Below are 24027 nucleotides of genomic sequence, written 5' to 3'. Positions count from 1 at the left end.
ATGGAAAAATGCAAACGAAGAAATCTGGGGAGAAATGTTCAGAAATACAGATCTGAAACAAGAGGCATATATCCATAAAGGAGTAATGCTGAAAAGGCCAACAAGCAACAGTGAACAGCAAATTAGATATGAATTTGCAATGTGCAGTGGTAATAAAAATAGCCTCTGTATATTTAGAGGCACCAGGTAATGGTGTAGAGAAGCAATTACACATCTAGTATATTGCATTCTGTCCTGGGCACCTCAAAACAAGAGAGATATTGACAAATTACAGCGAGTTCACAGAAGAGCAACAAAAATAATTAGGGGGCTGGAAAGATTGATTTATGAAAGAAGATGAAACGAGCTAAATATATAGCTTCTCTAAAATGTTTTGAGGTGCAAAATATTAGCTGTCTACAAAACTTAAAGGGTGTATACATTAAGAATGGGGAAGAATTATTTTGAGTGGCACAAGAGGATATAAAAACAGTTACCTACATTTTCATGACTGTTGTTTTTCAAGATGTGTTGCTCATGTCCATTCCATTCTAGGTGCGTGTGCCCCCATGTACACAGTTGTCGGAGATTTTTGCCTTAGCGGTATCCATAGGGTGAGCTGTTTTGCTCTATTGAGTGCCACACTCATGCATTGGTATATTAGGCACTGCTGACCCTACGACCTCTCAGTTCCTTCTTGCTGGCAACTCCGACAGAGGGGTAGGAGGGCGGGTAATGGTCGAAGAACAACAGTTAAACGAAAAGGCAGGTAATCATTTTATCTTCTTCGTGTGCTTGCTCATGTCGATTCCATTCTAGGTGACTCACAAGCAGTATCCTCACAGGGGGGCTCAGAGTTCACAGTCTAGCGGCTTGCAGTACTGCTCTACCGAAGCCAGCATCATCCTTGGCCTGCTGGGTAAGTGCATAATGGGAGGTGAATATGTGGACGGACATGGTAGGTGGCTCTGGTAGAGGGTTTTCTGAGTAGAGTCGAGGACCGGTCCAATGAAATCTATGTGTTGTAGAGGCATTATGGTGTATTTTTTCTCGTTTATCAATAGCCCCAGATCACGACAGGTGGAGCAAACGAGATCGAGATGCCGCTGCACCTGATCCCGGGACCAGCCCTTTATTAGCCAATCATCAAGGTATGGATACATTTGCACCACTTGGTGCCTCAGGTAAGTGGCCACTGGTGCTATGCACTTTGTAAACACTTTTGGGGCTGACGAGAGACCGAAGTGCAGCGCCTTATTTGAAAATGGCAGTGGCCCAACACAAAATGGAGGAAACGCATGTGCCCCTGGAAAATAGAAATAGGTGTCATTCAAGTCAAGGGCAGCATACCAGTCTCCTGGATCCAGGGAGCGAATAATGGAGGCCAGCGAGACCATGCAAAACCTGAGAGACTTGTTGAGGTGGCCCAGGTCAAGAATGGGTCTGAGGCTCCCTTTTGCTTTTGGGATTAGGAAATAACGGAGCATAATCCTTTTCCCCTCAAGTGTGGAAAGACCTCCCTCTACCGCCCCTAGGCATAGGAGGCTCTCCACTTCCTGAACAGGAGTTGCTCGTGAGAAGGGTCCCTGAAGAGGGACGGGGAAGGGAGGTGGGAGGGAGGGTTGGTCACAAATTGCAGGGTGTAGCCTGAAAATATTATGTTGAGCGTCCAACTGTTCAAGGTCAACCGCGACCAGGCTGACCGGAAGGGCAGCAGCGGTTGAGGAAAGAACAGGGAGGTGGATCCTGGGAAGTGACTGGGGCACCGTCCGAGTGCACATCCTCAAAACACCTGCTTTTGGCTTCCTTGGCCTGTGGAAGAACAAGGTTGGAAGGAGGAACAGGAAGACAAACGGTCACGCCATTTAAATCCTTTGTCTCTGACCTTCTTTCTGTAGGATTTGGACCGGGGGACACCCCAGGGCCTCAATGGAGGTGAAGGCGGCAGTGGTTAGAACGGCTTTCTAGCCTGCTGGGGGGTTTCAAGGCCCAAGGAACGAAGGGTTGCACAGGAGTCTTTAAGGCCATGGAGCCATGCATCAGTCAGCTCCCAAAAGAGCCCTGCTCCCTCAAGCGGAAAAATCGTCTGCATCTCCTGGGAGCCCAGAGGATTGTACCCAGGAGCTGCACCTCATGATCATCATGAAGGGGACTATTCTGGCAGCTGAGTCCGTAACATCCCAGACCATCTGGAGGACATGTCTTGCCACCACTTTGCCCTCGTCCACCAACGTGGCGAACTCCTGGGCACTGTCTTCTGGGAAAGCCCTCCTTGAACTTGCTGATGGAGTCCTACAGGTTGAAGTTGTACCTGCCTAGCAGGGCCTGATGGTTAGACACCCCAAATTGCAGGCTGGCTGTCGAATAAATTTTCCTGCCAAACAAGTCCAGCCTGTTGGAGTCTATTTTTTGGTATGCCACTCGCCTGGGCCTTTCATTGATGGTGGAAACGACCAGGGATACCGCTGGATGGTGGGTGACAGGTACTCAAATCCCTTTGTGGGGACAAAGTACTTCTTTTCCACCTTCTTGGAGGTAGGCGGAATGGAAGAGGGGGTCTGCTACACAGACTTGGAAATTTTAAGGACCCCTGGGTGAATGGGCAACATGACTTCTCCGCTAGCTCCTCTGCCTCTAAGTTAAGGTTGGCAGCCACCCTTTTGAGCAAGGTGCTCCTTGAAGTCATTGGGGGGAGGGGACTGCTTGTTTGCGAGGGGCTCACCACTGCTTTGTCCGGAGACGACAAAGATGAATGCACAGCAGGGGGAGGGGCTGCTCCTTGGGTGTTGGGGCCTGCTATGTCGCCCTGGTGTCAGATTCAGTACCATGCTCTGACTTAGGTGCTCGCTGTGCCAGAGGCAACTTGTCTGATGCGGCCTGGGAGAAACCATGGGAGTATGGGACCGACATAATAGGTACACACCATGGGTGCCAGGACTGCCGCTGAGCAGGCCATTGCCCTACCTCCACCACCGCAGGAGTCATGCCAGTCTCGCAGGCTGGTGGCGACTCACCTTTTACAGGTGAGGGGTTGGACGCAGGTCTCTAGCTGGACTAGGGATCCTACTGCAGCAGTACCCACACTGGTCCTTTGCCTGAAGCTCCGTTTTTCTGTCATGGCAGAGGGCCCAGGAACTCCAACTGCTTCTTGGGCACCGGGAAGGGGGAATGATGCCGGGTGGGTTCTGGTGCTGGTGAGGCAGTGCATGCTGATGCCGAGGTGCCGGGCATGGAGTCCGATCGAGAGGGCGCCAAGGTACGACGAAGCACAGCCTCCATGAGAAGGACCCTCAAGCAAATATCCCGCTCCTTCTGAGTTTGAGGGCGAAAGTTTTTGCAGATCCTGCACTTATCCTTTCTGTGGGACTCCCCCAAACACTTTAAACAGCTCTCGTGGGGGTTACTAATGGGCATCAGCTTAAATGAACATGGCTTAAACCCTGGGGAATGGAGCATGCCCTGCTCTGAGGTGAAGTCCCAGCTGACACTCTAACTCCTAACTACTACTTTAACACTTAAAGATCTAACTAAGTACCTATCAACTAATAACAAAGGAGACAGAACAATGGACTGTAAGAACTGTTAACACTCTTGCGATGCATGACAAGGTGCTCTGACCAACCGTCATGAGCGGTAAGAAGGAACTGAGAGGGCATAGGGTCAGCAACGCCTATTATACCAACGATTTAGTGTGGAACTCAAGAGGGCATAACAGCCAACCCTACAGACACTGCTAAGGTAAAAAAAAACTGACAACTTTTCACGTGGGCATGCACACACCTAGAATGGAATTGACATGAGCAACAACAAAGGGAAAATTAAGGTTTATCAGGGGAAAAAATCCTGACCACGGTGAATAATGAAGAAGACCGGTCACTGATTCAGAATGATCTGAATTGCTTGGTAAACTGGGTGCAAGCAAACAATATGTGCTTTAATACAGCTAAATGTATACATTTAGGAAGAAAGAATGTAAAGCCACACTTGCAGGATGGGGAACTCTCTATCCTGGGAAGCAGTGACTCTGAAAAAGATTTGGGGGTCATCATGGATAATCAGCTGAACATGAGCTCTCAGTGTGATGCTGTGGCCAAAAGAGCTAATGTGATCATGGGATGCATAAATAAAGGAATCTTGAGTAGGAGTTGAGAGATTATTTTACCTCTGAATTTGGCACTAGTGTGACCCCTGCAGGAATAGTGTGTCCAGTTCTGGTATCCACAATAAAATTGGAAAGGATTCAGAGAACAGCCATGCGCATCATTAAAGGATTAGAAAACAAGTTTTACAGTGATGGACTCAAAGAGCTTAATCTATTTAGTTTAACAAAGAGAAGTTTAAGAGGTGACTTGATTACAATCTGTAGGTAACTACACGGGGAACAAATATTTAACAACGGTCTCTTTAATCTAGCAGAGGAAGGTATAACGTGATCCAATGTCTGGAAGTTGAAGCTAGACAAATTAAGACTAAAAATTAGTATATTTTAACTATCAAGGTAATATAATCATTGGAATAATTTACCAAGGGTTGTGGTGGATTCTCCATCACTGACAATTTTTAAATCAGGACTTGGATGTTCTTCTAAAAGATTTGCTCCAGGCATTATTTGGGGGAAGTTCTAAGGCCTATCTTATACAGGAGGTCACATACTAGATTATCATAATGATCCCTTTCAGGCCTTGAAATCTATGAATCTATGACTGTTAAATAATCTCTCATAGGAGATGGTGGAAGCTCAATTTCTTGAGGTATTAAAACTAGCCTGGATGAAGCACTAATAAGTGTACTGTAGAAAACAATCTTGCTCTGGGGATTGGCAAAATGACCAACCCAGGTTGCTTTCATTTCTGATTTGATTCCTCAAAGAGGAATCCCCTGCCCAAGCACAGCACATTCAGTTCAAGAAAACAGTTATTTTTGTACTGAGGAGTTTTTCAGACAAAGAGGATAGTGGGATTGTGAAAAGTTGAAAAAGGGGACATTATTGGTTGATCCCAACCCTTAATCCTATGTTACACATCACTGAACACAAACTAGAGAATAGTTCATAACTTTATAGGGCAAAAATCTAATAAAGGGGTACAGGGAAATGTTAGCTCAAGAGGCGGAATGGGTGTATTAAGAAAGCCACATGGGAAACAGAGTCCTGCATGGTGAGTAAATTACTTTTGGTTCCCTCTTGCTAGTTGTTTTCCTCATAATGAATAGGAATATAAATCAATACTAAAAAGAGGACAAGGGAGAACTAGGATAAAAAAGACTAAGAGGAAGAAAAAGCATCTTTAATTCCGTCAAATACTATAACTAAGGAGGCAGACTTATTGGTTTCTTAAAAGTTCAGTAAGAAGCCACAAGTCTTTAGAACTGACATATCTTGCTATTCCTCTCCTAAAATGCAGTGTGAAGTTAATAAAGAGTTAAGTGAAACACAGCAAAGTCTTCTATTACAAATGTGATTGAACGAGAGACATGTCTTATTTTCTAAAAGGGCAAATCTATTCTATTTATCCAGGGAATTAATCTGCAATCTGTTTCCTAAACAGACTGAATGATTTGGAGGTTATTTTAGAAATGCATATTATTTTCAAAGATTTTTCCTTTTTTAGTTGTCCAGCTGTTCAAATGAAGGTCCCCTTTATATAAACTAGGTTCTTGGACACAGCTAAGTTTCCTAGGGCACAAATGGATCTGATTGCCCTATGAAGGGAGAGGCAATCTATACAAGAGAAGAAAACAGAATTTCCTGTATGGACATAGAAGGGATATATAGGTGGTTTTTTTTGTTTGTTTGTTTTTTACATTTTATGGATTCACTATATCCAAAAGCAAAGAACAAATGGGTTCTGGGTATAAAAGCTCATTCAAATCAGTATACAGCATATTGCACCTAATACTAAAACATTCTTCATAAAATGAAATAACATTACCAACATCAATTTCTCACAAACTAATAATGAGAAAAGTAGTAAAAAGAATGTAAAGAAGAAAGGGGAAAGAAGGGTGATTATTTTAATCTGTCTTGCATACAAAGTATCTCAAAATGTTTTGCAATGACGTATTAGTAATGTACAACTTTTCACATTAACTGTAGTCAGAGCTGAAGGACAAATGTAAGAACATGGAGTCGCAGGCAAAAGGGTGGTTATTTTTATCATTTGAATGCCTGCTCCTATTTAATCTCAAGGATAAACAAATTACTTGAGTTAACAAAAACACTGTCTTGACTAAAAGCTTAAACACAAAAGGAGTGAAAGCTAGCATTATAGCACAACCTTTTTTGTGCCTCAGTCAAAAATTTTCAGATACTGTAGGTTGGAAACTGTGGATTTGGATATCTCGCCTTCTGTTATCTGTAAAGGTTTTACTTTCTTTGAAGTTGTATCTATTTTTCAATAGTTCATCTCTGAAAGGGTCTGGCAATTGTTTAGTCCCTCAAATAATCCCCTGCAATAGAACAAATATGGTTGATAGCTCTCAGTACATGAGGCAGAGCTGAAATATTAGTTTCACTTGCACAGAAGTTGATCATGTGAAGGTACAGCTATAGCTTTACATTCCCAATTCTGTGACGGTAATCATGTTTTGAAATTTTTTAGTTCGTTAACAGATACTTTATATTGGTCTTGTGGTTAAGTCTGAGGATCAGGAGTCAGAAGATTGGGGTTCTATTCCTGGTTCTGACACCAACCTCCTTTTTGACTTCTGACCAGTCACTTAAATCTCTTTGTGCCTCAATTTCCCTATTAGCAAAATGGGATAAAATACTTGCCTACTTCCAAGGGGTGTTGCAATCCTCAGTTAACTTTAATTAGTAAAAAAAACTTTGAATATGGATGGAAGATGCTATAGAAAAGCAAAGTATTGTCTCTGAAGTACCTCCCTTTAGGTCGCGCTCATTCATGCTAAGGCAAGTGAAACAAAGAAAGGGCTAGATCATGGCTTTTCAGACACTCTAGAATTGGGGTCGGAGAAGAGGAAGCTCTTAGTATCATCCTGGAGCAGAATACCTCCTGAAGCATAAGGTCAGCATGTACTGAGGCATCAGATTGTAGAAGGCATTTGACTCACCTGGGGCCAACTCTGAAGTAGTTTAAGGACTATTGCCCTGAACCTGCCCGAGAATTACTGGCAGCATTATACCCTCTTGTTCCTTGCAGTTCTTGAGTTTAAAGAATGTGACTGTGCCTATTCCCAAGCCCCTGTACAATCCATGTTGCATCTCCTTCCTCTACCCTCTAAAAACTTTCTATGTTAAAACAGTTCAAATAAATATGACCTCTGAACAATACACAACTCTAAATCCTCGTGACAGACTAATATAATTAATACCAAGAGTTTCTTTTCATGTCAAGATTCTCTGACTGATTGCACCCTTTCTTTCTTTATTTTTTGTTAGTGACAAATTAAAACTTCCATAGTAGATATTAACTGGACAGCAGTTGAGTGGGATCAGGGAAAACAACGTAATGGATGAAGAGAATCTTCCAAGAATACAGTTTGCTCAACAACTGTTACCAAATATGTTTGACAAAACAAATGTGTTTAATGGCCTATGTAATGAAATCCTTTTCAGCTATCCACCTACAAAGTTGCCCCCTGGCAATCATTCTGTGTAATTGTATTGTATTATGAAAAGCTTACCAAAAAAACTGAGTGTTCTAGAAAGGGAGAAACACCTTTCACAAATCACAGAACTCTCCATTATTTACCAAAGTATGTATTATTGTCATTAGATTCATGTTCTTGAAAACAAACTTAATATGTATCAACGTTGGTTATTCTAAAATTGCAGATAAAGCAAACACAGTTAACAATGACATTTCAGCACCTAATTAACCCACTTTCATTTCTGCAACACTGAGCTGTATGAAATACAGAAGGTTTTTCACCTGCCACAGAAAAGAAAATAAGATCTACAATATAACAAACTAAAGTAAAGTAAGTCTTAGGACCTAAATCATGAAACCCTATTTTATACCATAATTAGACTTTTAGTACGGTCAGTGTAAAATTATTTAAACTTTGAGATGCTGAAAACTTTAATAGGAAAGTTTCCTGATTTTTTCATCACCGTCAGTATGTCTTTCTTTCTAAATTAGGGAATCAGCAGAACTGAAAGCAAAAAGTTTTTTGTACATTTATTTACTTGCCAAGAGAATGAAGACAGATGCAATCTGAGATTTTCTACAATTCCCTGCCAAAGTCTTCAACCCTAAAATAAAAAGATTATCCTTCTTAAGAGTGAAGAATTAACCTGGTCTGTCTGTTAAATGTAGGTTTCTCTGGAACAGACAGACTATACTGCACAGAATATTGGCTGAAGGTTTAGCAATGTATTCTAGTATTTTCAAACGAGTGTACTCAATCAGCCATTTCATTTTCTTTTTAACAGCCTAAGCCAGGCTTGAAGCTATTCAGTAGTTGCGTATACCATGAAAAACTCTATACATTATTTCACAGGAGTGATAGTCTTTCCTCAAGAGAGACCCAGAAACTAAATTAAAGAATGAATTACCTTTCACCTGTAATGAATGGTGTCTCCTTGTAAGGATGACAAGCACTTCAGAGTAAAGGTCACTGATAAGGTACAACAAGAGAGTCTCCACAATATCTGGCTTATACAAAACCTCTGGTCCTAATGCTGTTGGTCCTGGGAACCCCAGAAACACAACTGATCAGTCGAAATTAAAACTAAAAATTGAGTAAGACAAATTTTACTGTACTGTCATTCCATTATAAATATAGTGAAGAGCTGAAGGTGCACACATTTCAATTCAGTTAGCTTTCCTACAATAGTCTGTAGTGAAACCTAAAAAAACCAACCGACAAAAAACATTTTCCCCTCTTCTTTGAAGCCTTGGGTGAAACAAAAGGAGGCTTTGTAACAAGTGAGAGTGACAGAGAGATAGTTTACTAAACAACACTCCATCTGACTCTTCCCTCTTCTTTCCTTGCATCCCCTCCCGATCTCTTTGCTCTCTCCAATACTTGGCTCTCCCTCCTCTGCTCACAATCTCCCACCCTCATCTGTTGATGTCTTGTCCCTTGTTAGCTTCCTGCCTTCTGACCTTCACCTTGTTTGATCTCAAATGCTAAATCAACTGTCTCACTCACCAAAATGGCCACTTGCTTGACCTTACCTTCACTATGTATACCTCCTTCTCTGATTTCTACATTCCCTCTCTGCCACCAGCACTTCACCTCCTTGACCACCGCCCACCCATTTATTCTTCAATCGCTAGCTACCTATCCATTTATGTCCAGGACTTCTCCGCCTCTCTAACTCATCTCCCTCTGTGGAACCTGCTGTCTAATCCTTCCACTCCTCTTTGTCCTCCCTCTTGCAGCACAAAGTCCTTCCTTTGGGTCATGAATGCTAGCTCATTTCCAAGATCCACTTCCTTGTTGCTGCTCCTGAACACCTCTAGAGAAGGTCCCATGACCAAATAAATTACTTATGTTACAAATTTGCTGTCCTCCTTCAGTTATGCCACATGCCTTGACTAACAACACTGTTTCTCCAGCCTCACTGAGTCATGTTCACAACTGATTATGTACTGGCTTTTGTAACTGTTGTTCTTCGAGATGTGTTGCACACGTCCATTCCAATGTATGTGAGTGCGTGCCCTGAGCATAGTTGCTGGAATTTTTTCCCTTAGTAGTATCCATCTACAGGTTAGGCGTAGCACCCCCTGGTGCCACACACTCATAGCGCCGGAATAAAATGCCCTGCCAAGCCCGCACCCTGCAGTTTCTTCTTACCAAACACTCCGAGAGAGGGGCTGGTGGGTGGGTCTTGGACAGGTATGTAAATATCATTGTAAAAGATAACCATTTAAATGATTAAAATGATATCATTTAGCCAGTTAACCGATTAAAGGGAGAGGGGCTGTGGCTGCTTCGGCCAGCCAGGCTGGGGCTATGGCTGCTCCAGCTGGCCAGCGCGTCTGGGACAGCACCGGCCAGTGCACAGGGAGTTAACGGTTAGAGTGGGTTAATGGTCAGACTTATACTTACCAGTTAACTGTTTAATATTTTACATCCCTGGCCTCGAAATGGACATGTACAACACATCTCAAACAACAAGTTACAAAAGGTCAGTAATCGGTTTTCTTCTTCAAGTGCTTGCACATAACCATTCCAATGTAGGTGACTCACAGGCAGCTGCACCAGGGGTGGCCTCAGAGTTCAAGGAGAAGCTGCAACATAGCATGGCCAAAGTGGGCATCGTCTCTAGATGCTGAGTGATGGCACAGTGCGCTGAAAACATGTGCACCCAGGAACAGGTTGCAGCCCTGCAGAGATCTTGGATAGGGATTTGAGCTAGAAAAGCTGCCAAAGAAGCCTGAGTCCTTATGGAAGGAGCACTCAGGTAGTGGTGGAGGTGGTGATGGTTTGCGTGTGTGTGTGGGTGGGTGGGGGCTGAGAGGTCATACCATGCCTGGATACATGATGTGATCCAAAACTAAATTATCTAAGCGGAGATGGGGAGCCCCTTCATTCTTCCAGCTATTGCTATGAAAAGCTGTGGTGATTTACAGAATGGTTTGGTCCTCTAATAACAGAATGCCAGGGCCCGTCTGACATCCAGGGAGTACAAATATTGTTCTTCCCTATCTGTGTGTGGCTTAGGATAGAAAACTGGCAGAAAAATTGATTGGTTGCAGTGGAATTGAGAAACCACTTTTGGGAGGAACTTTGGACATGGGCTGCACTTTATTTTTGAAGAAGTTTGGATATGGGGGCTGTGAGGTGAGGGCTCAGATCTCTGACGCTCTCCTGGCTGACATAATGACCATCAAAAAGGCCACCTTCCAACAGCGAGCATGTCATTAGTGGCTCAAAGGGCAGGTCTGTTAGTTTTGACAGAACAAGGGTTAGGTCCCAGGGGGGAATTGTTTCCTTTATCTGAGGAAATACCCTCACCAGGTCTTTGAGAAAATGAATTACCATTTTGTGTGAGAAAACTGACCTACTGTGATGAAAGGCTGAAATGGCTGCTAGCTGAACCTTGACTGAAGAAAAAGCCAGTCCTTACTGCTTCAAAACCAGAAGATATTCCAGAACAAGCTGCAATGAGAACTGCATGGGCAGAACTCCATGATGGAAAAACCAGATGAAGAATCCTTTCCACTTTGCCAGGTACGTTGCCCTAGTGGAGGGTTTTCTACTGCCCAGAAGGATGCTACGAACCTGCTATGAGTAAGCCTGCTCTTCAAGGTTCACCGATGAAAGTTCCAGACCATCAGATGAAGCGAGCTGAGGTTTAGGTGGAGGAGCTGGAGATGGTCCTGTGTGATCAAGTCTGGGTGCAGCGGAAGCTGGATTGGGGCCTCCACTGAAAGGGTACAAGGATGGTGAATGAGTACTGCCTGGGCCACGCCGGAACTATCAGGAAGACCCGTACTCGGTCCTGCTTGATCCTCATCAGAACCTTGTGAATCAACAGAATGGGGGGAAGGCGTAGAACAGGAAAGGTGTCCATAAGAGACCTGGGGCTGTGACCCCTAGGGAGCAGAACTGCTGGCATTTCCTGTTGTAATGGGTGGCAAATAGGTCTACATGGGGAGTCCCCCACTTTTGAAAGATGTCTCTTGCAATATCTGGGTGAAGGGACCACTCGTGGTGACTGGAAAAGGACCTGCTGAGGCAGTCTGCAAGCTGGTTCTGTGCACCAGGTAGGTAAGATGCTTCTAGGCTGACTGAATGTGAAATGCAGAATTTCCAGATAGACTGCCTCCTGACATGGGGGGTGGGGTGAAGAGAGTGAGCTGCGCCCTGCCTGTTGATGTAATACATGGCTGTTGCATTGTGAGAACTAAGACTGTCTTGTTTGTGATGTGGGCCAAAAACGCCTGACAGGCCAAGCAGTCTGCCCTGAGTTCTCTGATATTGATGTGGAGTGAAAGTTCCTCTCGACACCACAGAGCTTGGGTCTTGAGATATCCCAGGTGGGCTCCCCAACCAGCACCAAGGCATCAGAGACCAGATATGGGGATGGCCAGCACCTAACAAAGGGTACTCCCACATAGACTGTGTGGCAATCCAACCACCATGTCACTGAGTCGAGGACTCAAGATAGAACGGTGAGCATCATGTCCAGATGATGTCTGGAAGGAAAGTAAACCGTGGCCAACCACGCATGGTGAGGTCTGAGCTGCAGCCCCGCATATGATACCACATATGTGCGTGATACCATGTGACTGAGGAGGCTCATGCAAACCTGCAACTGTCATGATTAGATGTGCCGGAAGGGAGCTTAACAAAGATGAAATTGCATGGAAGTGGTCCTCCAGAAGCAGGACCATTGACTGCACAGATTCGAGCACTGCCCCGATGAATTCTATTCTCTGCACAGAAATAAGAGTAGACTTCTGGTCATTTATAATAGCCCCAAAGCTTGGAAGTTTGATTGCGTGAGATTGATGTTGGACTCCACCTGCGCTCTGAACGAACCTTTGATCAGCCAATTGTTGAGATATAGGAAAACATAAACTCTCCTTTTTAGAAAGACCAGTACCACTGCCAAACACTTGGTGAAGACCTGCGTGGCAGCTGATAGACCAGAGGTGGGCAAACATTTTCACTAGGAGGGTGGTGAAACACTGGAATGCGTTACCTAGGGAGGTGGTGGAATCTCCTTCCTTACAAGTTTTTAAGATCAGGCTTGACAAAGCCCTGGGTGGGATGATTTAGTTGGGGATTGGTCCTGCTTTGAGCAGGGGGTTGGACAAGATGACCTCCTGACGTCCCTTCCAACCCTGATATTCTACGATTCTATGAAACAATGCCCCGTGGGCCCATCCCGCCCGGCGCCTGAGCTCCTGGCCCAGGAGGCTGTCCCTCCTCCCCCGCAGCCACGCCACTGCATGGCACTATGCTCTGAGCGGCAGGGCTGCAGAGCCCGGCCTGACCCAGGGCTCTGTGCTGCACGGCGTGGCTGTTTGTCCTGGTGCAGCCGTGCTGTCAGCCACCGGTGTGCCAGGCAGTGTGGTAAGGGGGCAGGGAGCAGGGGGTGGGGGTTGGATAGACGGCAGGGGAGTTTGGGGGGTGGTCAGGGGCGTGGATAGGGGTTTTGGTGGTCACAAGGTGGGGAACGGGGGTTGAAGGGGAGCAGGGGTCCCGGGGAAGGCAGTCAGGAAGGAGAGGAGGGGTTGGATGGGGCAGTCAAGGGACGGGGGGGGGGGGGCAGTCAGGAAGGAGAGGGGGAGTTGAATGGGGTGGTGGTGGGCAGTTAGGGGTGAGGGGTCCAGGGGCAGTCAGGGACAAGGGGTGGTTGGATGGGGCAGGGGTCCCAGGGGGGCAGTCAGGAAGGAGGGGGGGTTGGATGGGATGGCGGGGGGCAATTAGGGGTGGGGAGTCTGGGGGAGGTCAGGGGACCGAGAGCGGGGGGGGGGGTGGATAGGGCAGGTGGAGTCCAACATCGGGGGGGCTGTCAGGGGGTGAGAAGCAGGGGGGGTCGGGGTTGGATAGGGGGCACAGCCTCCCCTAACCGGCCCGCCACACAATTTCAGGAACCTGATGCGGCCCTCAGGCCAAAAAGTTTGCCCGCCCCTGTGATAGACCAAATGGTCATTGGTAATGGGTCTGGTTTACCAAAAATCTTAGAAACCATTTGTGGCCTTGGAAAATTGATATGTGGAAGTTTGTGTCTTCCAGGACGAGGGCAACATACCAATCCCCTGGATCCAGTGACAGGATGATGGAGGCCAAGGAGACCATGTGAAACTTCAACTTCTTGATAAAGCGGTTGAGCCGATGCAGGTCTAGGATTGGTCTGAAACTCCTCTTGACTTTTGGGACCAGGAAGTAGCGGTAATAGACGCCCTTTCCTCTTAGTTGGTGCAGAACCTCTTCCACAGCCCCCCTCCAAAGGAGGGATTAGACTTCTTGCTCCAATAGTTGCTTGTGAGAAGGATCTCTGAAGAGGGATGGGGAAAGTTGGTGGGAAGGTGGAGCTGACGAAAATTGGAGGGTATGCCCATATTCTACTGTGTTTAGTGGTCTGAGGTAATGTGGTTCCAGGCACTAAGGAAATGGGACAGACGGTTGGAACATACAGGGGTAACTGGATCCTGAAGTGAAGGGATTGGTAAATCGACCTCGAACACCTCATCAAAACGAGTGCTTCGAGGTGCCTGAATAATGAGGGGTAGACTGTGATGGTCCTGTGGAGAAAGACGGCAGAGGGACCTATGCTCAAACCCCTTGTTCTTTCTCCTCTGCTGGTTGTGGTTGGGTGATTGAGAATAATAGCACCCAGATCGTTGGGGGCTATCATGCCTTCTAAACTCTGCAGGCGAATATAGGCCCAGGGATTTCAGAGTTGCCTTAGTCTTTAAGGCCATACAGCTTTGGATTTATTTACTCCGAAAAGAGCAAGGACCTTTAGAATGGAAGTTCCTGGATCATCTGCTGCACCTCCTGAAGAAACCCCGAGTCTTGTAATCACGAGTTTCTGTGCATGATGACAGCCGTGACCATTGATCTGGCCATGGAATTGGAGATGTCCAAGGCTGCCTGCAGGATGGCCTGGGCCACTGTCTTCTCCTCCTCCACCAGGGAAAAGAACTGTTGCCTGGCATCCTGGGGAAGCCTGTCTTTAAATTTTCTGCCTTGCTTCTCACACGTTAAAGTCATAGTGACTTAGCAAGGCTTGCTGGTTCGTTATGCGGAACTCCAATCCCCCTGTGGAGTAGGCTTTCCTGACAAACAAGCCCAGCTTTTTGGGGTCCTTCACCTTAGATCATCAAGAAGCTTACAAGAAGTGGAAGATAGGACAAATGACCAGGGAGGAGTATAAAAATATTGCTCAGGCACGCAAGAGTGAAATCAGGAAGGCCAAATCACACCTGGAGTTGCAGCTAGCAAGAGATGTTAAGAGTAACAAGAAGGGTTTCTTCAGGTATGTTAGCAACAAGAAGAAAGTCAAGGAAAGTGTGGGTCCCTTACTCAATGAGGGAGGCAACCTAGTGACAGAGGATGTGGAAAAAGCTAATGTACTCAATGATTGTTTTGCCTCTGTCTTCACGAACAAGGTCAGCTCCCAGACTGCTGCACTGGGCAGCACAGCATGGGGAGGAGGTGAGCAGCCCTCTGTGGAGAAAGAAGTGGTTCGGGACTATTTAGAAAAGCTGGATGTGCACAAGTCCATGGGGCTGGATGCGTTACATATGACGGTGCTAAAGGAGTTGGTGGATGTGATTGCAGAGCCATTGGCCATTATCTTTGAAAACTCATGGTGATCGGGGAAGGTCCCGGATGACTGGAAAAAAGCTAATGTAGTGCCCATCTTTAAAAAAGGGAAGGAGGAGGATCCGGGGAACTACAGGCCAGTCAGCCTCACCTCAGTCCCTGGAAAAATCATGGAGCACTACCTCAAGGAATCAATTCTGAAGCACTTAGAGGAGAGGAAAGTGATCAGGAACAGTCAGCATGGATTCACCAAGGGAAAGTCATGCCTGACTAATCTAATTGCCTTCTATGACGAGATAACTGGGTCTGTGGATGAGGGGAAAGCAGTGGACATGTTACTCCTTGACTTTAGCAAAGCTTTTGAAACGGTCTCCCACATTATTCTTGCCAGCAAGTTAAAGAAGTATGGGCTGGATGAATGGACTATAAGGTGGATAGAAAGCTAGCTAGATTGTCGGGTAGGGGTCAATGGCTCCACGTCTAGTTGGCAGCTGGTATCAAGCGGAGTGCCCCAAGAGTTGGTCCTCGGGGCCGGTTTTCTTCAATATCTTCATCAATGATTTGGAGGATGGCGTGGATTGCACCCTCAGCAAGTTTGCAGATGACACAAAACTGGGAGGACAGATAGATACACTGGAGGGTAGAGATAGGATACAGCGGGACCTAGACAAATTGGAGGATTGGGCCAAAAGAAATCTGATGAGGTTCAACAAGGACAAGTGCAGAGTCCTGCACTTAGGACAGAAGAATCCCATGCACCGCTACAGGATAGGGACTGAATGGCTAGGCAGCAGTTCTGCAGAAAAGGACCGAGGAGTTACAGTGGATGAGAAGCTGGATATGAGTCAACAGTGTGCCGTTATTGCCAAGAAGGCCTATGGCATTTTGGGCTGTATAAGTAGGGGCATTGTCAGCAGATCGGGGGACATGATCGTTCCCCTCTATTCGTCATTGGTGAGGCTTCATCTGGAGTACTGTGTCCAGTTTTGGGCCCTACTCTACAAGAAGGATGTGGATAAATTGGAAAATGTCCAGCGGAGGGCAACAAAATTGATTAGGGGACTGGAACACATGACTTATGAGGAGAGGCTGAGGGAACTGGGATTGTTTAGTCTGCGGAAGAGAATGAGGGGGGATTTGATAGCTGCTTTCAGCTATCTGAAAGGGGGTTCCAAAGAGGATGGATCTAGACTGTTCTTAGTGGTAGCAGATGACAGAACGAGGAGTAATAGTCTCAAGTTGCAGTTGGGAAGGTTTAGATGGGATATTAGGAAAAAAAAATTCACTAGGAGGGTGGTGAAGCACTGGAATGGCTTACCTACGGAGGTGGTGGAATCTCCTTCCTTAGAAGTTTTTAAGGTCAGGCTTGACAAATCTCTGGCTGGGATGATTTAGTTGGGGATTGGTCCAGCTTTGAGCAGGGGGCTGGACTAGATGACCTCCTGAGGTCCCTTCCAACCCTGATATTCTATGATTCTAGATGTGTGTCCTGCTTGACCTTGGCAGTCCCTATCCTTGGTGGCTTCCACCACCAGGGATCCTGGGGGAGGGTGCGAGAATAGGAATTCACAGCCCTCAGCAGGCACAAAATATTTTTGCTCCGTCCATTTAGCTGTCAATGGGAAGGAAGGAGGGTTCTGCCAAAGAGCCTTAACAGGCTCCATAATAACCTCATTCAGGGGGAGATCCACTCAAGGCTACCACTGCCAAGGTGTCCAGGAGGCCATGAGTTCTCTTTCACCACCTCTGCCTGGATGCCCAAATTTGAGACCAAGTCCTGACAAGAGGGGGTAGTGGGTGAGACTGGTAAGACCTCTAATCTCTCCTCTGTGTCAGCCAAGACTTGAGGGATGTGCTCCTGTGGCTCAGTACTGGAGCCCAGGTCTGGTGTCTTGTGGCACAGAACCGGAGGTGCCCTACTCTCTGAGGCCTCGAGTCAGTGCCTTGGCCTGGGAGAAATTCCCAGAGATTCCAAAAACGCCACTGCATGGGTGCCGACCCTCCTTATCGCATTGGCCAAGTGTTCAGAGGTACCACTAAACTAGATGCCCCTGTAGTGTAGGACGGGCATGGTGAGTGGCGTGGATGGCCCTGATGGTGGGAAGAGTAGGACTCCACCTCTGTCCCTGATGAGGAAGACGAGCTGCAAGGAGACCATGGTGGTGCCAACCCTCCCGGTGCTGGTGAGTGGTGTCGTGGGGACACCCGGGATGAGGTGATCAAAGTGGGTTTACTGAGGAAGAGTGGTCTCGGTGCCATTCGGAGGCCGGTGGAGGGCTCTTTGCCCCACGGCAGCGCTGGCATTGTCAAGACCTGGATGTTAGGGGACCCTGGTACTGGCAGTGTGAGCAAGTCCCTAGCTACTGCACATGCCTCTGGGGTAGATGGTACCATGAACTGCCCAGTACACTGTCTGCTGGAGGATGGTGCGTTCCTTGCTGAGGGAAGCAGGATCGGCATGTGTGCCAGGGCCACTGGTGGGGTCTGTAGTGGTACTGGGGAGGGAGAGCAGCCCGACATGGGTCTCACACTGTCCCAATCCCCTTGCTTGCTCCCTTTTGGTACCAGGGAGTGATTTTTGTTTCGGTGCTTGCAATGCCTCCCTAGGCACTGGCAAGAAGGAATAGTGCTGAGAGTCCCTACTGGCGGGCTGCATGCTCTGTACCGAAGTGGAGATGCTCTGTGCCAAGTATGATTGTGACTCTGATGCTGGTCTCAGTGATGCCTCCATCAGGGCCTTCAGCTTCACTGCCTGGTCTTTCTGGGTGCAGAGCTTGAACTCACTGCAGATCTGACAGCGAGCCTTCCTGTGAGCTTCCTGTAAGAAGTTGAGGCAACTAGCATGCTGGTCGCTCAATGGCATCGACTTGCCACAGGAAAAGGAGGGCTTAAAGTCTGGTGACCGAGGCATACCCCAGTAGCGGGGAATAGATAAGCCTCTCCAACAAGTGTAGAGGTGTCCAAGAACTCTACCTACTTAACTTACTAAAACTACTTTCAAACTAACTACTAAAAACTATATACAGAACAAATGAGAGGAAACCACCGGAAAAGATTGCTGAAACAATGAGGGATGGTCCAGCAACTGTCATGGGTGGTAAGAAGGAACTGAAGGGTGCAGGCTCAGCAGGACACTTTATTCCGGTGCTATGAGTGTGCGGCACCAGGAGGCACTAGAACCGACCCAACAGATACCACTAAAGGAAAAAATTCTGCCAATTGTGCATGAGGCGTGCACATACTTACATTGGAATGAACATGTGGAAGCACTCCAAGAACAACTACTATAACAACTATTTGGGATCAGTGTAGGAGAGGGAGGGTGGAGCATATTAGCATTCTTTAGCTATTTGCAATAGTTCATTTCTTTGAAAAAATGTCAAAATTAATCATACAGTATTTGCACTAGTATTACGTGAATTTCCTACACTACATCAATACTTAGCTCCTTAGCAAAGTGCTCTCCATCTCTAAATGCCTATCTTAAGGGCTTGAAGTGTTGCATGGAGTATCATGCGTGAAGTACTACCATCTAATCATACCCTGAAAGGAGGCAGTTTTTTGCCAAGGAGAAAGAATGCCACAAACTCATAGGGTAGAGGAAGAAACTAAATTAAACCTCAATCCTTGAAAGGTCTTGAATAAAAGGCAAAAGGCTTATAAAAATTAAACAAGGTAGTGTTTAACAGCCTTAAGTGGTATTGCAATTTCAAGTAGCCTTAAACCATAAGGTAAATTGAAATTTCACATGAAGGAATATATTAACAAAACACTCACTTGTATCCATTAATCTAAGAGGAGAGGTTAAACCTATCTGTCCACCTCAGCACTGTAATAGTCTTCAAAATACAAATAATATTATAAAGGAAAAGATAGTACAGGAGTGTATGTCTATGCTACATAGTTGCTAATCTGGATCATTACGATTAAGTTGTAGATGTATGGAAATATATTTGATTTTTAAAAATAACTAAAAAGACACCTATCCAAGGCTATCGGCACCATAACACACAATTAAAAACACAATTTAAATTTCAACAGGATTAAAATCATCAGTTCTGCAGATCAACTAGACTGTCACCTACCATACATTTTTTCTCTCTCTATAATCTAAGAGACATACCTTCAGTCTTCTTCTAAAGCCCTATCAATCAGATGTTTTTTGCAGAGCACTGAAAGATGATGATATATCATTTCATTTTACTCAAAAGCTTAGTTTAGAAGATCATTTAATTAAGAATTATGGGATTGTACAATAGTCACTTTGGGAAAAACATTATATTACACAGTGATGAGAATCTGAGTTTGGGATTAGAAAGAATATAAAACCATAACCAAAATAACTGTATTCCTATATGTTTGTTTTTCTTGCAAGACAAATTAAAAGGATAGGACGGGGAAAGGGAGGGCAACAGTGAAAACTAACACTATTATAACTGTACATTGCAAAACATTTGTAATTCATTTCAAATTAGAAGATTAATTTGCATAAAAGACAAATTATGCAGAAAGTAAAATATCTGTAATTATACTAAAAAATTCAGCCTGATTTGTATGATTAACCCGAGTTTGAATATCCCTCCCATAAATCACATAAATTACCTTTCAAAATTTAACAAACTTCACACAAAGAAATCCATGAGAGACCACATGAAAAGTCAAGTGTAACAGCATGTTAATGAAATAACTTCATGGTAGTCTTAATTCCTGACTAGCACATGACTTCCATAAAAAGGAAGATGTTCACGTCTCTGCCCTGGCACACATCTATACCTCTGATTGACAGATTGACAGAGCCAGAAGAGTACCCAGAAGTCACCTACTACAGGACAGGCCCAACAAAGAAAATAACAGAATGCCACTAGCCATCACCTTCAGCCCCCAACTAAAACCTCTCCAACGCATCATCAAGGATCTACAACCTATCCTAAAGGATGACCCATCACTCTCACAGATCTTGGGAGACAGGCCACTCCTTGCTAACAGACAGCCCCCCAACCTGAAGCAAATACTCACCAGCAACCACACACCGCACAACAGAACCACTAACCCAGGAACCTATCCTTGCAACAAAGCCCATTGCCAACTGTGTCCACATATCTATTCAGGGGACACCATCGTAGGGCCTAATCACATCAGCCACACTATCAGAGGCTCGTTCACCTACATATCTACCAATGTGATATATGCCATCATGTGCCAGCAATGCCCCTCTGCCATGTACATTGGTCAAACTGGACAGTCTCTACGTAAAAGAATAAATGGACACAAATCAGACATCAAGAATTATAATATTCAAAAACCAGTTGGAGAACACTTCAATTTCTCTGATCACTCGATTACAGACCTAAAAGTCGCAATATTACAACAAAAAAACTTCAAAAACAGACTCCAATGAGAGACTGCTGAATTGGAATTAATTTGCAAACTGGATACAATTAACTTAGGCTTGAATATGGACTGGGAGTGGATGAGTCATTACACAAAGTAAAACTATTTCTTCATGTTTATCTCTCCCTCCCCCCCGTTCCTCAGACATTCTTGTCAACTGCTGGAAATGGCCCACCTCTATTATCACTACAAATGTCCCGTCCCCGCCCACCTCCGCTCTCCTGCTGGTAATAGCTCACCTTAAGTGATCACTCTGGTTACGGTGTGTATGGTAACACCCATTGTTTCATGTTCTCTATGTATATAAATCTCCCCACTGTATTTTCCACTGAATGCATCCGATGAAGTGAGCTGTAGCTCACAAAAGCTTATGCTCAAATAAATTTGTTACTCTCTAAGGTGCCACAAGTCCTCTTTTACTTTTTATCTATACTTCTGCGTTACCTTATATTACCCTGCCTGTTTCACATAGCCCATTACATTTGCAATGTATCCAGTGTAACAGTAAGAATTTCTTTATTGTGCAGAACATTGTAAACCTTCTCCTGTAATTATTTCAGTATAGTGGCTTCAGTCATTAAACTCTGGATTCTTGTTCTCATAAACAAAACCAGTATACACTTATATAATTAGACACTTCAGTTCCCTAATGACAATGTTTAGTTAGAAAGTCAAAGAGGATCCTAAAAGGTTTTACCTACCTGTTTACCTTGGGTACAATATCTGTAGCACATTTATTTCTGCCTTTGTATTTAGAGTACCGAAGTTTGACTTGGAAATCCTAGACAAATTAAGGGCTTGACCACACTTATGAGTTACAGTGCAATAAAGGAGCCCCGGGCGCATTAGCTCACTACCAGTCCACACTGGCAAGGCACGTAGAGCGCTCTGACTCTGCGGCTACAGTGCTGCTGGTACTCCACCTCGGTGAATGGAATAATGTTTGCGGCGCCAGTGTGAACGAGGTGTTGCTTTACTGCACTCTGATCAGCCTCCGGAAATGTCCCTAAATTCCCTTAAGTCAAGTGGCCACTCTTGTCATTGTTTGGAATCGGCTGAAGGAACGCAGAAATGCCCTTTGAAAGCTCTGTTTCTGACAGCCGGCTGCTTATCTGCTCCGAGACAAGGCAACCATTAGTGTGGAATGCTGTGTGTGTGAGGTCTGTTGCTGTCTGAACTTACAAGACAGCATGCTGACATGCTCTCAGCCCCCCAAAACCCCACTCTCTCCCCCCACACATACACACAACACGCTCCCTGTCACACTCCACCCCACCCCTCCATTTGGGAAGCATGTTGCAGCCACTTGCATGCTGGGATAGCTGCCCATAATGCACCACTCCCAATGCTGCTGCAAGTGCCACAAATGTGGCCACGCCAGTGCGCTTGAAGCTGTCAGTGTGGACAGACTGGAGCACTTTCCCTACTGTGCTCTCCGAAGGCTGGTTTAACTCAAAGCGCTCTACATCTGCCAGTGTAGCCATGTCCTGAGATTGATCAGGTGAATCCCCCCTCTACCCTTCCTGGCCAAATACATTATGAAAACAAGGAATTGGGAAACCTTCTCTTTGGGGAGACCACACAGGTTCCTTCCAACTCCGTTTTAAAGGACTCTGAGCTGCTTAAAATTCCTTCCAGGCCAAGACCAAGTGTTTCTAATGGGTCCAGGCTTTCCTTCTCTTCCTGTTCTTCCTGACATCTTTTGTACAAAATGGCAGCTTCCATGCATTAATAGGATAGCTTCTAATCAGCTCACTGGATACAAATCCCATAATCCACCCATCATCACCAGGCAATTATCTAAGAGGTCAGTATTGAAAGACTAGGAAAGGTTTAGCTGTGAAAGAAAGAAAGAAAGACAGAAAGACAAAATTTTAAGATCCTTTGTAAGGTTTTACATTATGCTTTAGGGTTTGTTATGTTTTAAGAAGTTTAAAGAAATTTTCTGGGTATTCTACAGACATGTTTTCCTGTCACTCTTTATGTGGGTTCTTCCCATGATGTACTGAAGCTTAGCTTGAGCTCTTTGAGCTACTTTTTTCCAAAGCTAAGTGATGAAATGAGGACTTGATTTCACCCCTTTGAGCTGTCTTAGGAAGGAACAGGAGTTCTTCAGATTCTGCCTGAAATTCTCAAGGGTCCTTTTCCTGCCCGCTTAAAACATAACATTTTGCATAGCCAGCCACTAGTATTCCTTCTATGATCTATTTGGTTATATAGTTAGGTAATCTTCATATTTTATATGGAGAGATAGATTGAAAATCTAGTTTGCCTAAAGTGGACATATTAATAAATATAAATAATATACAGGAACTTGATTTATTTAGGTGCACAGAATGGCATCAAGATGGTTGGCTTTATGCATATACATTTCTTTGCATCCCAGAAAGGTTGCAATTTATTTTTCCAGTTATAATTTTAAAAACATAGTAGTCTTGCACCTGGCCTGGGAGATGTGATTGCTTTTATACATGGAGGCAGACTTGATTAAAGAGCCTTTTCATGGGAAGTTCCTATATTAAGGTCGCTAGGTATACAGGCATGGGGAAACTGCAGTAAGGAGTTTTAAGGTGACTATACTCAACTGGAGTGAAATACTGGCCCCAGTGGCAAACAAACCATTGAATCAAGGCTGTCGATTAATTGCAGTTAACTCAGGTGATTAACGAAAAAAATGAATTGCGATTACTCACAGTTTTAATCACACTGTTAAACAACAGAATACCAATCAAAATTTATTAAATATTTTGGTTGTTTTTCTACATTTTCAAATATATCCATTTAAATTACAACACAGAATATGAAGTGTACAGTGCTCACTTTATATTATTTTTATTACAAATATTTGTACTGTAAAAATGATAAACAAAAGAAATCATATTTTTCAATTCACCTCATACAAGGAACTGAAATGCAATTTCTTTATTGTGAAAGTGCAACTTACAAATATAGATTTTTTTTTGTTACATAACTGCCCTCAAAAACAAAACCATGTAAAACTTTGGAGCCTACAAGTCCACTCAGTCCTACTTCTTATTCAACCAATCGCTAAGGCAAACACGTTTGTTTACATTTACGGGACATAATGCTGTCCGCTTCTTATTTACAATGTCACCTGAAAGCGAGAACAGGCATTCGCATGGCACTTTTATAGCCGGCATTACAAGGTATTTACGTGTCAGACATGCTAAACATTCATATGCCCCTTCATGCTTTGGCTACCATTCCAGAAGACATGCTTTCACGCTGATGACGCTCGTTAAAAAAATAATGCATGAATTACATTTTGACTGAACTCCTTGGGGAGAGAATAGTATGTCTCCTGCTCTGTTTCACCTGCATTCTGCCATGTATTTCATATTATAGCAGTCTCATATGTTGACCCAGCACATGTTGTTCATTTAAGAACACTTTCACTGCAGATTTGACAAAACGCAAAGATGTTAGATTTCTAAAGAC

At 44.7% G+C, this 24027-nt stretch overlaps 1 protein-coding gene across 2 annotated transcripts in view; it reads right to left on the bottom strand.

Annotated features, from left to right (window-relative positions):
* Positions 1 to 24027, bottom strand: part of TDRD3 (tudor domain containing 3) — a 306660-nt gene that overhangs the window by 12424 nt on the left and 270209 nt on the right. The window lies entirely within an intron of this gene.

This window comes from Eretmochelys imbricata, chromosome 1 (genome assembly GCF_965152235.1).
Source record: "Eretmochelys imbricata isolate rEreImb1 chromosome 1, rEreImb1.hap1, whole genome shotgun sequence".
NCBI classification, from domain to species: Eukaryota; Metazoa; Chordata; order Testudines; family Cheloniidae; genus Eretmochelys; species Eretmochelys imbricata.
The sequence above is the reverse complement of the archived record's forward strand: the minus strand, read 5'-3'. Positions and strand labels throughout refer to the sequence as shown.